Source organism: Callorhinus ursinus, unplaced genomic scaffold, assembly GCF_003265705.2.
Source record: "Callorhinus ursinus isolate GAN/ISIS: 27379988/994484 unplaced genomic scaffold, GSC_fseal_2.0 scaffold14, whole genome shotgun sequence".
Lineage (NCBI taxonomy): Eukaryota > Metazoa > Chordata > Mammalia > Carnivora > Otariidae > Callorhinus > Callorhinus ursinus.
In genome coordinates, this window is record NW_027397076.1 from 42,683,128 (window position 1) to 42,702,218 (window position 19,091).

Genomic DNA, 19,091 nt, shown 5'->3' on the forward strand with positions numbered 1-19,091 from the left:
CACCTATCAGTTAACAATTTCATTTTTTATATTCTGTAATATGAAATTACAGTTTGGTTGAGTATCACCTCCAATTAAGGAATGAAGGACCATATGGCTTTATGTAAGTTTTAATACATAAGGTTAGGGTGTGCCAAAAGATAAAATGTAGTACTGTGGTAAGAGAAGCCTAAATCTGAAAAATAGGATTTTATTTAGTTTTTAGAAACAATGGAAGAAGGTATATAGGCAGAATAAATTACTTGATCAATTACATTCTATGATGATTTTATTCTTAATTTCCTCACTTATAAAACTAGGAAGTTGAATTTTTAGACAACACATAAGGGCCCTTTCAATTCAAAAGGTGTATGATTTGATACCATGTAATACTTTCATTTTATTGATAAATATAAGAAAGCCACTATCTTGACTCATCTATTACTTTGAGTTGATTTTCCCTTTCCTGGTTAAGCTAACAACTCAACTGAGAAGATGAAAGCTTGGTGCAGTTATATAAATTCATGCATAAAAATGAGAGTAAAGGTAATAACTACTTTTTGAACAACCTGAGATGATAAAATAGATATAGGCAAAAGAGCATGAGGGTGCACCAAATGAGACTTTAAGACTTATTGATATCAAAAATTATTAATAAGTTCCACAGTGGTCTACAGAATAATGTCCTAGAATTTCATTTTCTTTCCTTAAAATTATCCTATGGCAAGTCAGTATTTTTGTTACTTTGTTGTTTTTGTTGTTTAAACATTATATTCTTGGACATTCAGTCAAGATTTGGCTACACAGTATGTTTGTGTAATTTTGTTACTATCAAGTGAAATACTGCTTGTCTTTGTTTATGGTTTTCTGACTTTGATTTAACTTCAGTTTTACTTTTATTACAAAATTTTGCCCTTGATCATGTGTTTTCTATTGCTAACCATTTAAAGGCCACATACATTAAATAAAAGACATTTTTTCCCTTCTTGAAATCAATTATTTTAGGTGTGTTTATACAGCAGTAATTATCTCTCATTTGATAATTTGACAATTGGTAAATTTAATAAATTGAACAGATAGTTCTGCCAAGGGTTCTAACATCATTGTATTTACAACTAACACAGTTACAAAGTTATTTATATTAATACTAAGAAATACTGTTATAAGGAATTTATGTAACTTTCTTCATGGTTTGCCCTGCTTTAAATTTTTCTCTAACAGTAATACATTATCAAGTTTTGTTAATCGGGACGACTTTCATCAAAAGTCTTTGGATGTAAATTACACTCAGCAGTAAATATGGATAACAATTTCTGAAGGGTTTCATGTTTTAACAATGGGTTAAATTCTAAGCAAGGCCTACCACACATCCCATGCAAATATACTAGGTTAGAGCACTGTGTTTGCCTTCCATATTAAAGGAATGAATAACCATTAGAGTGAATAAGTCATTTCAGAAATTCTGCAAAACACAGTAGAAAACATTTTTTTCTAGATATTATAGAGTTTAATCACTCTCATTCTTCACAGAGACAACTGCAAATAACTTTGACCACAAAATAATCCTTCTTCTTTAAAATTCCAGTTACCTTCTTGAATTTGATACTTTTATCCATTACTGAAACTAGATGCCAATGAAATATTATTTAAGTTAATTTAAATAAATTTCTACTAAAATCAAAGTGTGAATACTTTCTTTATTCACTGATTTATGTGAATCTACTATTTAGATACAATTATTGATACAGTGTCCATTATAAATAGGAAAAGTAAATCACACAGTTGAATAGCCAAATAGTTTTCAAAGTAACCGTTTGAAAGTACAATCTCAATTACCATGTTTGCTCTAGTTTTTTTCTCCTTAAAGTAAAATAATCTGAGTAAAATAATCTTCTTCATTGAAAGTTTTACACATCTAGACTCAGAAATTTTCTCCATTATTCTTTTAAATATGGAAAAAGACAAATCAGATTTCCCTTATTTCTTATCTGGCTTATCTGAGTGAAGTTAGGATAGAAGCCATTATATTCTCATGTATAATTACGTACACATGAAGTCCTGCCAATACTGTGTTAGATTTTATAGGACACATTAAACAATATGTGTGAAGTTACATTTGTTTATGACATAGAAACACTACATTTTCCTGTGTTCTCAGAATATTCCTGTGAACCATATACAAATCAATGCATTGCAAACAATGTACTCATAGAATATCCTAAATATTAATGACATTGCTTTGCATTTGTGAAAACATTATAGTTTACAAAATGCCCTTTTATGCAGAGCTTATGTTAAGTGAAATAAGTCAAGCAAAATCAATTATCTTATGGTTTCACTTATTTGTGGAACATGAGGAATAGTATGGAGGACGTTAGGAGAAGGAAGGGAACAATGAAGGGGGGGAGTCGGAGGGAGAGATGAACCATGAGAGACGATGGACTCTGAGAAATAAACTGAGGGTTCTAGAGGGGAGGGGGTGGGGGGATGGGCTAGCCTGGTGACGGGTATTAAGGAGGGCACGTAATGCATGAAGCACTGGGTGTTATAAGCAAACAATGAATCATGGAACACTACATCAAAAACTAATGATGTAATGTATGGTGACTAACATAACAATAAAATAAAATAAATAAAATTAAATAAAATTAAATAAATAAAATAAAATTAAATAAATAAAATAAAATAAAATGTAAATAAAAAATAAATTCAATGTACATGAGACCTTTCAAAATAATTTCACACAGACATATGAAAGATAAAATATAGATTTACATGCTTTTGTATGAGTTTGCTAGGGCTGCCATAACAATACCAGACTGGGTAGTTTAAATAACAAAAATTTATTTTCTCACAGTTCTGGAGACTGGAAGTACAGGATCAAAGTGTCAGCAGATTTGGTTTCTTCTGCAGTCTCTCTTTCCTTTGCTTGCAGATAGCCACCCACATATGTGACCTTTTGCTTTTTTTTTTTTTTAAAGATTTTATTTATTTATTTGACAGAGACACAGCAAGAGAAGGAACACAAGCTGGGGGAGTTGGAGAGGGAGAAGCAGGCCTCCTGCCAAGCAGGGAGCCCTATGTGTGGCTCAATCCCAGGACCCTGGGAACACGACCTGAGCCAAAGGCAGATGCTTAATGACTGAGCCACCCAGGCGCCCCTGTGACTTTTTTTCTGTGGGTGAACTTTCCTGGTATCTCTTCCTCTTACAAAGACACCAGTCATACTGGATGAGGACCCACCTATATGACCTCATTTACCCTTAATTATCTCTTTAAAGGCCTTACTTCCAGGGGTGCCTGGGTGGCTAAGTTGGTTAAGCATCTGCCTTCAGCTCAGGTCATGATCTCAGGGTCCTGGGATTGAGCCCCGCATGGAGCCCTGCGTTGTTGGGCAGTCTTCTTCTGCCCATCCCCCCACTTGTGTGCTCTCTCTCTCTCTCAAATGAATAAATAACATCTTAAAAACATAAATAAATAAAGGCCCTACCTCCAAACCCAGTAACTGGTTAGGTACTGGGGGTAGAACTTCAACATATGAATTTTAGGGGGATACAATTCAGTCCATAAACATGTTTGCAGTGACTATGACAGCTATAAGGTATGACTTCTTTTTCTTTATATGCAGTTGGTGTAGTAACACAAGTTTAGGTATTTCCATCTTGGTGGGGGGACACCCAGACCCCTCCAACACCTCGTGGTAGGTGGTTTATGACAGCCATGCTCTTGTCCTTAAGGCTATTTTTTTCTCTTTACTTGGTTAATTAGCCTCTTCTCACTATTAGTACTTTAAACACAGTACAACTTCTCACCACTGATTTGCCAAGTCATCTGAGTTACATATGATTTGTTTCTGAGAGATGTCACTCCTTTTATTGAGTTGAAATTCATATTATGTAAATCATTATTTTACCATGTTAATCATTTCTAAATGAACAATTCAGTGGCATTAAGTATAATCACAATGTTGTGCAACCACCATCTTTACCTAAACATTTTCTTCACTCCAAAAGAAAACACCATACATAGTAAGCACTTACTCCATATTCTTCCTTCTCTCTGTGACCTGGCAACCACCAATTTGCTTTTTGTCTCTATGAATTCACACTGTCTGGATATTTCACATAAACAGCATTATATAATATGTGATGTAATATTTATCAGGACTTCATTCTTTTTATCAGTATAATTCCATTTTATGTATATATCCCATTTGTTTATCTATTCATTTTTGAAAAACATTTGGGTTGTTTCCACCTCTAGACTATTGTGAGTAGTGCTTCTGTGATACACATGTACATATATTTGTTTGAGTACCTATTTTCAATTCCTTTGGGTATTCAAATAGAAGTGGAAGTTCTGCGTTATATGTTAATTCCGTATTTAACTTCTTGGTGAATCATCAAACTTTCTCCCCAGGGGATGAACTATTCTACAGTCACACCAGGAAATTATGACACTTACATATTCTCCACATCCTTGAAAACACTTACACTTTTCTGTTTTACTGCTGTTACTGGTGCTAGTGTTGTTATACAGCCATCCTAGTGGATGTGAAGGGTTATTTCTTTGGAGTTTAAATTTTCATTTCCATATGAATAATTATGTTAAACATAGTTTCATGTGCATTGACCGTTTCTTTATTTTCTTTGGAGAAATGTCTATTCAAGTCCTTTGTTCATTTTTTTAATTGGGATGTTTGTGTTGTTGAGTTTTAAGTATTCTTTATATATGTTGTAAATACACCCTTATCAAATATATTATTTGTAAATACTTTCTTCTGTTCTATAGTTTTTTTTTTTAAGATTATTTATTTGACAGAGAGAGACACAGCAAGAGAGGGAACACAAGCAGGGGGAGTGGGAGAGGGAGAAGCAGGCTTCTTGCAGAGCAAGGAGCCCGCTGCAGGGCTCGATCCCAGGACCCTGGGATCATGACCTGAGCCGAAGGCAGACACTTCCCGAATGAGCCACCCAGGCACCCCAGTTCTATAGGTTTTCTTTTCAGCTTCCTCAATATTCTTTGATGCACAAAAATGTATAATTATGATGAATTTCAATATATCTATTCTTTCTTTTGTTCCTTGTGCTTTTAGTGTTATATCTAAGAATCCATAGTTAAATCCATGGTCATGAAGATTTACTTCTATGTTTTCTTCTAAGAGCTTAATTGGTTTAGTGCTTATATTTAAGTCATTGACGCTTTTTAAAAAAATTTTGTATATGGTGTGAGTGGTCCATTTTCATCATCTTGCATGTGATACAAGTTGTCCTCAAGTGTGAAGACAGTATTCTTGAAGAGAGTATACTTTCCCCATTGAATGGCCATGGCACTCTTGTTGAAAATAATTGGCTGTAGACATATGGCTTTATTTTGGACTCTCAATTCTATTCCATTAGAGAATATGTGCATCCTTATTTTGGTAATGCACTGTTTCAATTATTGTGTCTTAGTAGTAATTTTAAAATCAGGAAGTGTGAATCCTACAACTTTGCTCTTCTTTTCCAATATTGTTTTGGCCCATGTGATTCCATATGAATTTGAGAGTCAGCTTTTCCAGGACTGCAAAAAAAGGGCATTGAAAGGTTGATAGATGTTATACTGCATCTGTAGATTGCTTTCGGGGAATATTGCCTTCCTAACAATAATGTCTTCCAATCCATGAACATGAAAAGCTTTTTATTCATTTAGCTCTTTCTTAACTTCTTTCAAAAATGTTTTATAATTTTCAGTGTGTATGCTTTCACCTTCTTGGTTAAATTTATTATAGGTATTTATTCCTTAGGTTTCCTTTACAAATGAAGTTGCTTTTTAAATTTCCCTTTCAGGTTATTATTTGCTGCACATAGAAAAAAAACTTTTTTTTAATGTGTTAATCTTATCTGCAACTTTGCTGAATTCATTTATTAGTTCTAGTAGGGGCTTCTGTAGATTATTTTGGGGATTTTCTACATATAGGATTATGTCATCTGCAAATGAAGATAGTTTTAGTTCTCCCTTTCTAATTTGAGTGCTTTATATATCTTTTTCATGGCTGATTACTCTGCCTAGACTCATTAGGTTAAATAGAAGCAGTGGAAGCAGACATCCTCATCTTGTTCCTGATATTAGAGGAAAAGCATTCTGTTTTTTCATCACTGAGTATGATTTTAGCTGTGATTTTTTCCTAATTTTGAGTTCTCCTTTATCATGACAGTGTCAGATTTTGTGAAATGCTTTTTCTGCATCAATTCCAATGCCAGGTAGTTTTTAAAAAATCCTTCAGTCTATTAATCATTTTTTTTCTTATGTTGAATAACCCTGCACTCTTGGGATAAATTCCACTTTGTCATAGTATATAATTGTTTTAATATGCTGCTGGATTCATTATTTTCTAGTATTTTCTTGTGGATTTTTGCATCTATATTTATAAATGTAATGACCTATAATATTCTTGTATCTATCTGCCTTTGGTATCAGGGTATTACTGGCCTCAAAGAATGAGTTAGGGAGTGCTCCCTCCCATTTTTAAAAAACTCTGAATAGGACTGGTATTAAATTTTTCTTAAAAAGTTTGGTAGAGGGGCACCTGGGTAGCTCAGTTCGTTAAGCTTCCGACCCTTGCTCTCAGCTCAGGTCTTGATCTTGAGGTTGTGGGTTCAAGCCCCATGATGGGTCCCATGCTGGGTGTGGAACCTATTTAAAAAAGATTTGGTAGAATTCACCAGTGAAGTAATCTGGTCCTGTCTTGTTTTTACTGGGAGGATTTTTTTTTTTGTTTTATTTTGTTTTTTGGGTTGTTTGTTTAAATTACTGATTTATTCTCTTTAATTGTTATAGTTATGTTCTGATTTGTCTATATTTTTCCTTGAGTCAGTCTGGTAGTTCATGTGTTTCTGAAAATTTGCCCATTTCATATAGGTTATCTAATTTTGGTATATAATTGTTCATACAATTGTTCTCTTAAAATTGTTTTTCTATCTGCACGTTGATGGTAATTCCCCAAACTAATATTCTGATTTTAATTATTTGTGTCTTCTTTTTCTATTTGTCCAGCTAAAGGTTTGTTACTCTTTTTTAACTTTTCAAAGAATCAACTCTTGGTGTTACTGATTCTTCTTTGTTCTTCTGTGTTTTGTTTATCTGTGCTCTAATCTTCATTATTTCCTTTCTTCTGTTAGCTTTGGGTTAAGTTTGTTCTTTTTTAGTTCCTTAAAATGTAAAGTTGGATTATCAATTTGAAATTTTTCTTTTAATGTATATGTTTATTACTATAAATTTTCCTCTATGCACTGCTATCACTACATCCCATAAATTTTGGTAAGTTGTGTTTTCGTTTTTATTTGTCTCAAAGTATTTTCTATTTTCCCCTGTGACCCCATGGTTATTTCAAAGTATGGTGTTTATTGGGGCACCTGGCTGGCTCAGTTGGTTAAGCATCCAACTCTTGATTTTGGGTTGGGTCAGGGTTATGAGATCAAGCCTCATATAGGGCTCTGCACTGGGCATGGAGCCCGCTTAGATTCTCTCCCCCACCCTGCCCCCACTTTCATGTGTATGTGCTCTCTCTCTAAAAAAAAAAAAAAAAATGAATTAAAAGTATATCATTTAATTTACAAAAATTTAAGGATGTTTCTAGTTGTAGTCCCTTTATTGATTTATAGATTAATCTCACTGTGGTCGGAGAACATTCTCATGATTTAAATAACTTTAGTTATCTTGATATCTGCTTAAGAGCCCAATATATGGTAAATTTTGATAAACATTCCATGTGTACTTAAATAAAACTGTATTCAGTTTTCATATTTTCTTAAATTGTTATGTCTACTGATTTTGTGTTTTCCAAGTCTATATCTTTACTGATGTTCTGAGTATTCTAATAATGACAGAGAGGAAGTGTTGGAAATATCCATTAAGTCTGTAAATTTGTTCTTTCAGTTATACCTAAATTATATCTTCTATTATCCAATTGGCTATGGTATTAAATGCATGCACATTTAGAATTGTTATTCATATCCATTATGTATTAATAGATTTATCAAATAAAATATGTTCTCTGGGTCCAATTAATAATTTAATTCGTATCTGGTTTTAGTATAGTTACACCTTTCTTACTCATATTTCCATGCTATAGTCTTTTTAAAAATTTTCCTCCTTTCAGAGTTCTTATGTTTAGTGCCTCTTATGCATCTATTTGACAGACTTGTAGCAGTTACTGTCTGCTGCTGAGGTTTCCACTAGAGATGCAAGAAAAAATGTGCCCTCGTACTTTCTGTCTGTCTGATTGTGGCAGTCAATGGGGCAATACAGGGAAAAAAATACAATAAAATAAAAAATGAAAGTGTGCCTCTTATGAGCAATCTAGTTTATTTTTTTAAAAACGTTGGGCAATTTTTTTGGGGGGTGCCTGGGTAGCTCAGTTGATTAAGTGTCCAACTCTTGATTTAGGCTAAGGTCCTGATCTCAGGGTCTTGTTAGTTATACACTTCTTATACTGGGTTTTGTTTGTTTGCTATTATTTTAGAGACTATAATAGGCATTCTGGATTCATTGAAGTTTGACAGAAATAACTACTACCTTACTTCCATGTATGTATTTTTCATTTCTTTCTTTTCCCCTTCTGTATGTCAGTCTGAATATTTTTTTTTTACCCACCTACCTATAGTCTACATTTTTTTCCTTCTGCTTTATCTAATCTCTTGTTAAACCAAAATAAGAATTTTAAATTCCCACTGCTGAATTTTGTTTTTCTAGAAACAGGAACTCTAGTACAGGGAAGAAACAAATGAGTTTATCTTAGAGTAAATCATTCTCTGTTAAAATTCTTCAAGTTGTTACCTGTTCTTCTGAACTATTAATCACAATAATTTGAAGGTCTATCTACTAATGCTATAATCTGTCCCAACAATGGTCTATTTCTCTTGTATATTTTTCTTCTTGCCTTTTCATTCTTTCCCTCTCATATGGGCTTGTCTAGTGGCATATCTGTTAATTTTATATTGAATAATGGACATTTTAAATAAAGAATTATAGTGTTCCTACATAATACTGTTTTCATCAAGAAACAATTTATATCACAGGTCATTCCATTATACCACCTACCTTTATTCTTTATGTTTTTGTGTTTTATAAAATTACAGGTTATATCTCTTTATCATTTAATCATATGGTAATTTCTGTCTTCTCGTGTTGCTTTTGAGCAATCAGTTGTCAAATTATTTGTAAATTTAACCAAAGTATTCTCTTTGGTTATTTCTTTTTCAATTAATGGTGCTTTTTCTTAATAAACATCTATTTACTTATAAAAGTATGGGAGAAGTGATTTATTTAAAAATAAAGTAGCAAGTATAAGCCTAGTTGTTATAAAACTAATCACATCATAAGGTAGTTAAGATTACATAATACATGAAGATATGTATAATCATCTTATCACATAATAAACACTGTATGTGTTCATCATATTAGGGAATATTGATACTATCAATGTTATTATTTCTGCAGCTAGCAGGAATGTAGTCAGAAGAGCAGGCTTCTTTATATTTTCTACTTTCATGTTTTTTAGAGCCCATCTCTAGCATTCACACTTCGATGAAAACATGGATCCAGACCACAGGTAATAGAAAATAGAGGAGAAATTCTACACATCATATTCTGGACCAGACTCATGAAGTTATTATGTTTAAAAGAGCATAACTGTAAGATCAAAAACATGTGGCAATGACAATTCTCATTTGGCACACTGTCTTAATCAATATTAGTAGCTTAACTTTTTAGAGGTCTCTTTTGTTTCTTTCCTGCATGTCTCTCTCTCTTTCAATATTATTCACCTCTTTTCTTGAATCTCATGCTGCCTCTTTGGCTGGTGAGATTCCAGAGTAATAACTTCTAATCTCCTGGGTAGAAGTTTCAGCACTCTGGAAATCTAGTGGGGAAGACTGTGAATATATTAAAAATATTTTTCTTTATCCTCTTAATGATATCTTGTTTCTCCTCTCATGCTCAGTAGATGACCTTACATTCTATTTTCCAGGAAGATAGAAAATCTTAGATATAAATATACTTTCATATTACTAATAAAATAACTTGAAACATTCTTGAATTTTATACCCATTCTACATTCTTTTAATTCAAATCACTATAGAAAACTCAAGGCTCCTACTTTAAAGGCAAGTTCCTCACATATCCCCTATAAACAACACTTTCATCAGTTATCCTTTCTTTTTCTTATATACCAATCTTGTCCCCACCAACTAGGTACTCTCATAAGACATGTGGTGAAAAGTTATCTAACACTGAGATGGTGTTTTTCATCTTTTCTTATGCCTTCCGTGCAGTTATTTTAATAGGAAGTTATCATAGAGTGTATCAAGAAAGGCTGTCTTGCTGCTATTTTAATCAAGGGACACATTATATATTCTTTGTTTATGTCTATGACATTTTAAAAATATTGGTCCTTGGGTTTCTCGATAAATCCATATTTTATATACAATTTTTAAATACTTCATTGGCATTAGACTGCTGCATGTATAAATATATTAAATTAAATAGATTGTTTTTCTCAGCTTGATCATATATCAAAATTTTATTTTTGAGAGCTACCAACCTTCATGAATAATCTTTATAGTATTCGTGCTATGAAGCAAGGCCACTCATATATTTTCTATCAAAATTTACCTTAGTAAAATTTTAGAATATGACCAGTATTCTCTTTCTTGCCACCTGATAACATAGTTGCTGTTTCTGAAAGCTCCCATCTTTTTGCTTGTTTTTCCCACACTTCATATATATTATGTGAATTGTATAATTTTCCTTACATAATTTTCCAGTTTTCCTATGTGCAGCTTGAGTAAAATGTAGGAAAGGTTGCAATTAGTGATTAACATGTTAAATAGGAAACATATGGTCAAAATAGGTGAAAGAATGGACAATTTCAACAGAGAACTAGATTCTATAAAACATAACTCAATGACGAAGAATGAAATAATCAAAATGGTAGAGTAGAAAACCCCAGCCACCATCCCCCTACAGAAACAATTAGACAGCTGTCCATGAACAAAAATAGTTCTGGGAGAGCTCAGGAGTCCACTTAAAAAGTTTAATAACACAGTAAAGCAAAAGACCTGAAAATAAGTTCACAAAGGTAGGAAGAACAGTTTCGTTTGCCTGCTTCATCTCATGGCCCCAGGCAGCTCTCTGTCTCACCAAAGAGAACTTCCTAAACTAAGAGAGCTTCCGTCACCAGGAAAAAGGGAGCAAAATGAGTCATCAGTTTCCCCAACTTTTCAGTGCTCTGAACAAAGTATCTGCTTTGGTCCCAACCCTCCCAGATACCAGTAAAACTGAGACAGCTGGAAACAAGAAATAAACATGGGGGCAAACAGTATTAGCCACATGACAGAAGTGACAAAGGTACCCAATAGCCTGTACCGAAGAGGACCCCAGCAACCTTTGCCAGTTGAGGAGCTCAACAGCCCTTGTGGGCGCTTGGAACACCCCCAACTTTCATCACTGAGGACCTCTTCATAGACCCGACTGACCCATAGAGGACCCCCATGGCTTTCTCCACTGAGGAAACCAACAGCCAACACAGCCACCATGGATCCTTCGCAGATTTTGCTTTGAGGTTTTTCACCACAGACCTTCCTGTTTGCAGACACCAGCTGCCCGAGATCCTCCCCGCCCTGTACAGTGCTTGTGGACCTGGTACCAGCCCTGATTCCTGTCATTGGCCAGCACCAATATTTGTGTCTGCAGCTAGTCTCTGAAGCTATGTACATGCAAGCCATTGGCCCTGGCCTTCTATCACCAGCATCAAATTCTGTGTGCACACTGAAAGCTAGCACCTATAGCCACCCAGATGCATGCAAGACAGCCTGGGGCCTGCAGCTGCTTGGGCTCCCAAGCCAGCCCTGACTCCTATCACTGTGCTGCACTAATGTGCATGCATGCAGCTAACCCCAGCAGCCACAACTGCATGCTGCCTGACCTCTCATCACCAGCCCCAACCATCATGCATGTGTTTGTGGCTAGCCCCTGAAGTCATGCAAGTACATGCTGACACACAGAAACCCGATAGCTGCTTGTGTACCTGCAACTGATGCTGACCTCTGCTCTTGGGCCCAGCCATTGACACTATGTGTGTGTCTGCATTGGCCCTTGCCATCACACAGGGCACCTTCATTCAGCCCTAACAGCAACATTCAGCAGCAGTAGAATGCATGTTGTTCTCTGTACATGGATACCTTCTCCAGGACAGATCATATATTAGGTCACAAGACAAAGCTCAGCAAATTTTAAAAGACTGAAATCATATCACATATCTTTTCATCACAGTGCTATGAAACTAGAAATTAATAACAGGAGGAAAACTATAAAATTCACAAATATGTGGAAATTAAAGACCACACTTGAACAACCAGTGATTTAAAGATGAAATCAAAAGGAAAATAAAAAAAAATATATTGAAACAAATGAAAATGGAAACACAACATATCAAAACTTTTGGGATGCAAGAAAGCAGTGCAAGAGGGAAGTTTATGGGAACAAATGCCTACAATAAGGAAAAAAAGGATCTCAAATAAACAACCTAATTGCATACCTCAAGGAAGTGGGAAAAGAACAAACCAAGCCCAAATTAAGCAGAAGAGAGGAGATAACAAAGATCAGAGCAGAAATAAGTGAAATAGATTAGAAAATTAATAAAAAGATACACAAATCTGAACTGATTTTTTTGAAAACATTAACAAAATTGACACCTATTTTGCTAGATTTACCAAGGAAAAAAGAAAGAAGACCCAAATAAATAAAATTATAAATAAAAAAGGAGACATTATAACTGACACCGCAGAAATATAAAGGATTATTTGAGACTACTGTGAACAATTATATGCCTATAAATTGGAAATCCTAGAAGAAATATTTAAGTTCCTAGAAACATATAACCTAACACATAAAATCATGGAAAAATATAAAATATATAGAAATAGTAATCAAAAACCTCCCAGCAAAGAAAACCCCAGGATCAGATGGCTGAAAGGGTAAATTCTACCAAACATTCAAGAAAGAATTAGTATCTTTTCTACTTTCACTTCCAAAAAATTGAAGAGGGAGCCCCCTAAACTCATTTTACAAGGCCAGCATTATGCAGATACCAAACCCACAAGTAAAGAAAACTTCAGGACAATATCCTTATAGAGATATATAGAGGTATAAACATTCTCAACAAAATACTAGCAAACTAAATTCAATAGCACATTGAAAAGATGGTATACCATGATCAAGTGGAATTTATCCCTCAGATGCAGGGATGTTTCAACCTAGGACAATCAATAAATGTGACACACTACATAAATAGAATGAAAGACAAAAATCATATGATCATCTCAATAGATGCAGGAAAAACATTTGACAAAATTCAACAACTCAACTCTCTGATATAAACTTTCAATAAATTATGCATAAAGGAAATACACCTCAACATAATAAAGGCATATATGAGAAGCCCACAGCTAACATCATACTCAATGGTAAAGAGCTGAAAGCTTTCCATTTAAGATAAGGAATAAGACAAGAGCACCCACTCTCATAACTCCTATTCAACAAAGTATTGGAAATCCTAATTAGAGAAGTTAGGCAAGAAAAAGAAATAAAAGGCATCCAAATCAGAAAGAAAAAAGTAAAATTGTCTCTAATTGCTGATGACATGATCTTCTATGTAAATGCCCTCTAAAGATTCCATCAAAACATTTTTGATCTAATCAACAAATTGAATAAAGTTTAAGGATACAAAATCAACATACAAAAATTAGTTGCATTTACAGAAGACTATCTCATTCACATTAGCATCAAAAATAATAAAATACTTAGGAATAAATTTAACCAAGGGAGTGAAAGATCTATAGACTGAAAACCATAAGACACTGATGAAAGAAATTGAGGACACAAATACATGGAAAGATATTCCATGTTCATGGATTGGAAAAAATAATAGTGTTAAAATATCCATATTATCCAAAGCCATTTATAGATTCAATGCAATCCCTACCAAAATCCGAATGGCATTTTTCAAAGAATAGAAAAAACAATTCTCAAACTCCTATGGAACCACAAAGACTCTGAATAGCCAACACAATGTTAGAGAAGAAACAACATGGAGGCATCTTACTTCCTGATTTCAAGCTATATTACAAAGCTACAATAATCAAAACAATGTGGTACTGGCATAAAAGCAGATAGATAAACTGAAGGAGCTGAATTGGGAGCCCAGAAATTAACTCATACATATATGGTCAACTGATATTTGTCAGGGGAGCCAAGAATACGTAGTGGGGAAAGGACAGTCTCTTCCATAAATGGGAAAACTGGATATCCACATGCAAAAAAATAAAATTGAACCCATATCTCACACCACTCACAAAAATGATCTCAAATGGATTAAGGACTTTAACGTAAGACCTGAAAAAGTACATTCCCAGAAGAAAACATGGGTAAAAAGCTCCTTGACATCAGTCCTGGCAATGACCTTTTGTATTATGACACTAACAGAACAAGCAACCAAAGCAAAAATCAACAAGGGGGACTACATCAAACTATATTGACAAAATCAAGGGCAACCTACAGAATAGGAGAAAATATTTGTAAACCATGTATCTGATAAGGTTAATATCCAAAATATATTTTTTAAAAACTCATAAAAACAATGAAAAAATGTTAATGACAAAGAAACAAACAATCCAATTTAAAAATGGGCAGAGGACCTAAACATATTTTTCCAAAGAAGACATACAAATGGTCAACAAATACATGAAGAAGTGCTCAACATCACTAATCATCAGGGAAATGCAAATCAAAACAATAATGAGATATGAACTCACATCTGTTAGAACGGCTATTATAAAAAAAAAGAGGTAACAATGCTGAAGAAAAAGAGAAAAAGAACAATTGTGCACTACTGGAAGGAATATAAATTGGTACAGCCACTGCAAAAATCAGTCTGAAGTTCTCAAAAAATTTAAAATAAAACTACCACATGACCCAGCAATCTCACTGGGCATATACCCAGAGGAATTGAAATCACTATCTTAAAGAGATTCCCATGTTTGTTACAGCATTATTCACAATAGCCAAGACACAGAAACAACCTAAGTGTTGACTGATGGATAAATAAATAAAATGTGGTATAGATACACAATGGAATATTACACACAAGGAAATCCTGTCATTTGTAACATAGATGGATCATGGGGGCATTATGCTAAGTGAAATATATCAGAAAAAGACAAATACTATATAATCTCACTTATTATGTGGAATCTAAAAACATTTAACCCATGGAAACAGGAATGGAACTGAGAGAATTAGCATGTCATTGGGCTGCTTCACCCAGAAAGAACCCATCACCCAAGATTTGGAGCTGGAAGAGAAGGAGCCCATATTCTCACCACATACACCTGGAGTAGAACTTCCATCATACTGATCTGTGGAGAAAGGGAAAGGGTTGTGGCTCAAATGTCATAGGTTCTTCAGTATTCTTAGGAGAACTTTGTAAATTTTATTAAATACACTTATCTCCATGTGCTCTATGCTCTCAGGACAATTTCCACAGTTTAAACAGTATTTTAAAAAATCAAATGTTCATCAATTTTCATTGTTTTGTCAGGGAACAGATCTGTGGATCTTGTCATACTGCCATTTCACAAGTCAAGTTCCTTGCTTTTTTTTTTTTAAGATTTATTTGTGAGAGAGGGAGAGCAAGAGAGAGAGAGTGCAAGTGGGGGCAGGGGCGGGGCAGAAGGAGAGGGAGAGAACCCTCAAGCAGACTCCCTACTGAGTGTGGAGTCTGATACGGGGCTTGAGATCCCAGGACCCTGAGATCATGACATGAGCCAAAAACTAAGAATTGGACTCTTAACCAACTGAGCCACCCAGGAGCCCCAAGTTCCTTGCTTCTTAACTACAAATTATATGGAAACTCAAGTGAAGGAAAGCAATCCATCAAAAAGAAAATGAAATAAATTGATTTTCAGTTTCACATAAAGTCATGTTAACAACAGCATAAAGTATATGGTACAAATGTTCTTATTCTAAGTCTCTTTTAAATACACAAAGAACTTAAAGTTTTATGTTCTGTATTTGTAAGCTGACTATGGTGTTGAAATTTTCAATTATAATTTTTTATGCAGCAATGTAACCATTGAGAAAGAAAGATATAAAAGGTTCTAAGTCATAACATATTTTGAGAATATTTATCTCAATAGCAAAGAGTATACAGATGAGATGTTAGAATGGGAAGTTTAGAGGAGTCACTGCATCAACCTGTGATAATTATAAAGACTTTTGTTGTTTCTTTTTTGATATTTTATTTTCTGTCATCCTCAACCATATATCACAAAAACTGAGATAGTATTTAAATTTATTCATAACCTGTACAATCAAGGAAATACTTGTATTTTAAGTAAATCAAATAAATATGACAGAAATACTAGTCAAAATGCTTAAAATGAGACATAAATGAGATTAGTTGTTTTCATCTTAATCTTTAAAACTACCTGGCCGGTTCTTTGCCTTAAAATCAAATAATTTATGTTAATTTTTATATTCCTTAAGACATTATTTTAAATTGGGAAACTCTAAGTAGTAGTCTATTGAAGTAATTTGACGTATTGAAATTTTACTTCTAATAAAATATTTCCTCATTATTTTTAATTCAAGAATCATCTGGAGGGTGCCTGGGTGGCTCAGATGGTTAAGCGTCTGCCTTCGGCTCTGGTCCTGGGATCGAGTCCCACATTGGGCTCCTTGCTTAGCAGGGTGCCTGCTAAGCCTACCACTTAGCAGTGGTGCCTTAGTAGTGCCTACCACTCCCCCTGCTTGTACTCTCTCTCTCCCTGGCAAATAAATTAATAAAATCTTAAAAAAAAAAGAATCAGCTGGAACCATCCCAATCAATAGACTCACCACTGTATTTCCATTGCACTTGTTTTCTCAGTTTTCCCTTCTGTATACCATATCATTAGATTGACTCTCAACAGGCAATTGTCTTTTGGAATCTAATAAAAATATAATTAATTTTATACACAACTTGTTTTGTAGTTCTTTAGTGAAAAAGGTTATCAGATCAGACTTAGATTTAGTCTGATATTTCAGTTTCTAAATTATACTACTGCTCCTACCTCCCTTTAGAATATTTACTTTGACAATAATTAGAAAAAGTATTAATAATGACTTCCAGAGAAGTACACGCAAATCCCATGAAAACTGGATGATGGAAGAGACAAAAGAACCCTGCTAAGTCATCCACAGCTTTGCAACTCTGATTGAAGATCTTCAATTAGAAAATATTCTGTTCAGTGACAGCAAACCATTTCATTTTTAAAGTTTCTATAAGATCATAATTCTAATATGCATTCTTTCATGGGTCATATCTGTAATGTAATTTTTTTAAAATATCAAAATATAACAATTCTTTCCGGAATGGTATTAGAAATACACCAGTTCTGAGATCATTTATTTTTAATAAATTACCTTCTACCATAAAGGGCCTATGGTCAAAATCCTGTCAACATACCTTTATCTATACTAGACATAATTTTGTTTCTCTGGGTTTTACTCTCTACACTGGTAACTAATGGAGCATGTCGAATGGAGGTACTGTTTAAGTGACAGAACATTTCTGATTCACAAACCACACATCACAATAAATAGACAATCAGAACTTTACCTAATCTACTCTAACCTCTTAATTTTACTATTTAAAATATTGAGGCTCAGAGGATGAATGCGTCCACCATGATTTATAAAAGGGCTGTTTCTAAGAGAACAAGGTACCTCATTCCACTCCACTGCTCCTTTCCTTTGCATCATTTTGCCTACATTGTAAACAGCTTTTGTAAGTACAATTAGAAAATATAGACAGACTTTTCTAGCTATTTCTTGCCTCAATCAATGTTTCAGAATCCTTAACAGCCTGCATTTTGAGGCACAGGAGCATTCATCTTACATTCATATTACTGAAAGTGCATATGTATCTGCAAGTCTACCGCTACTGCTTAGCTACACCATATTATCTCTAAACCATATATTGGGATTTGTTTTGCCTGGACAATCTGAACTGTCTATTAAGAAAACTTGAATTCAATGAATAATCTTAAAACTCTCTGCTTCCTTTGTCTAGACATGATTTTTAACATATTCTCATTTTAGACAAATGAAAATACCACAGCATATTGATATCTGCTTTTCTCAGATTACTTTATTTGTCATAGTTATCATAGGATCTGTGTTTCTATGTAGGAATTCAAATGCAATTTCCACAACATTGGCACTGAAGAACTAAAAGGATGATTTAGATCATATCCTGGTTTGATATTCCAATGGATTATAATAAAAGATAAAGTAATAGCTATGCTCACTTAAACACTGGTATACATAAATTGGGAACATCATTTAAAAAAATCTATTGGTGGCCAACATATATAGTACCACCTTTCATTTTATTTTTTGGAGATTCACATCATTGCTTAAAAAAGGGTAAGCTGATGATTTTTACTTCCTTTTCCATATGCCCAACCCATATTAAAAGATATCCTTTTGCAAATCCCATTTCTTTAGATCTGAGACAGGAACAGAGAAATTATGAGTTAACTAAATGAGGAATTTAGTTTTATACCTCTGATGTAAAAAATAATTTAACAAAAACCAAATCTGTGTAAAAGTTAAACATCTGAAGAACATAAAGGCTTAACTCTGATATTATTTTTACTCTGTTATTGTCCTTGAGGCCAATGGAGCATATTAACTTATCCTTTCAACATTTATGGAACATGTACAATGTAAAGTACCCCATGAGCTAGTAGTGAGTGTACAAAAATAAATTATAAAGCATCACTGCCTTCAGGGAAATAACTATGTATTTTAAAAAGTGATGTATAAGAAATGTCCAACAATAATTTATTGAGGTTCACTTTGGAGAATGAATGAATAGTAAATAAGAATATGTTATCTGAAAACTAACACCATACCATTGATTAATGAACTGAGCACTTACAAAGTACTGGACTCTTGCCTGTATAAAAAGATTTTATTTATTTATGTGAGAGAGAGAGCACACAGGTGGCAAAGAGGAACAGAGGGAG

General features: G+C 33.9%; 1 non-coding gene across 1 annotated transcript; it reads left to right on the forward strand.

The window, feature by feature from the left end:
• Positions 1-8,142: 8,142 nt before the first annotated feature.
• LOC112832758 (small nucleolar RNA SNORA31) lies at positions 8,143-8,270 on the forward strand. The gene has a single exon (XR_003210451.1). It is a non-coding gene; the product is annotated as a small nucleolar RNA SNORA31 (small nucleolar RNA).
• Positions 8,271-19,091: the final 10,821 nt, after the last annotated feature.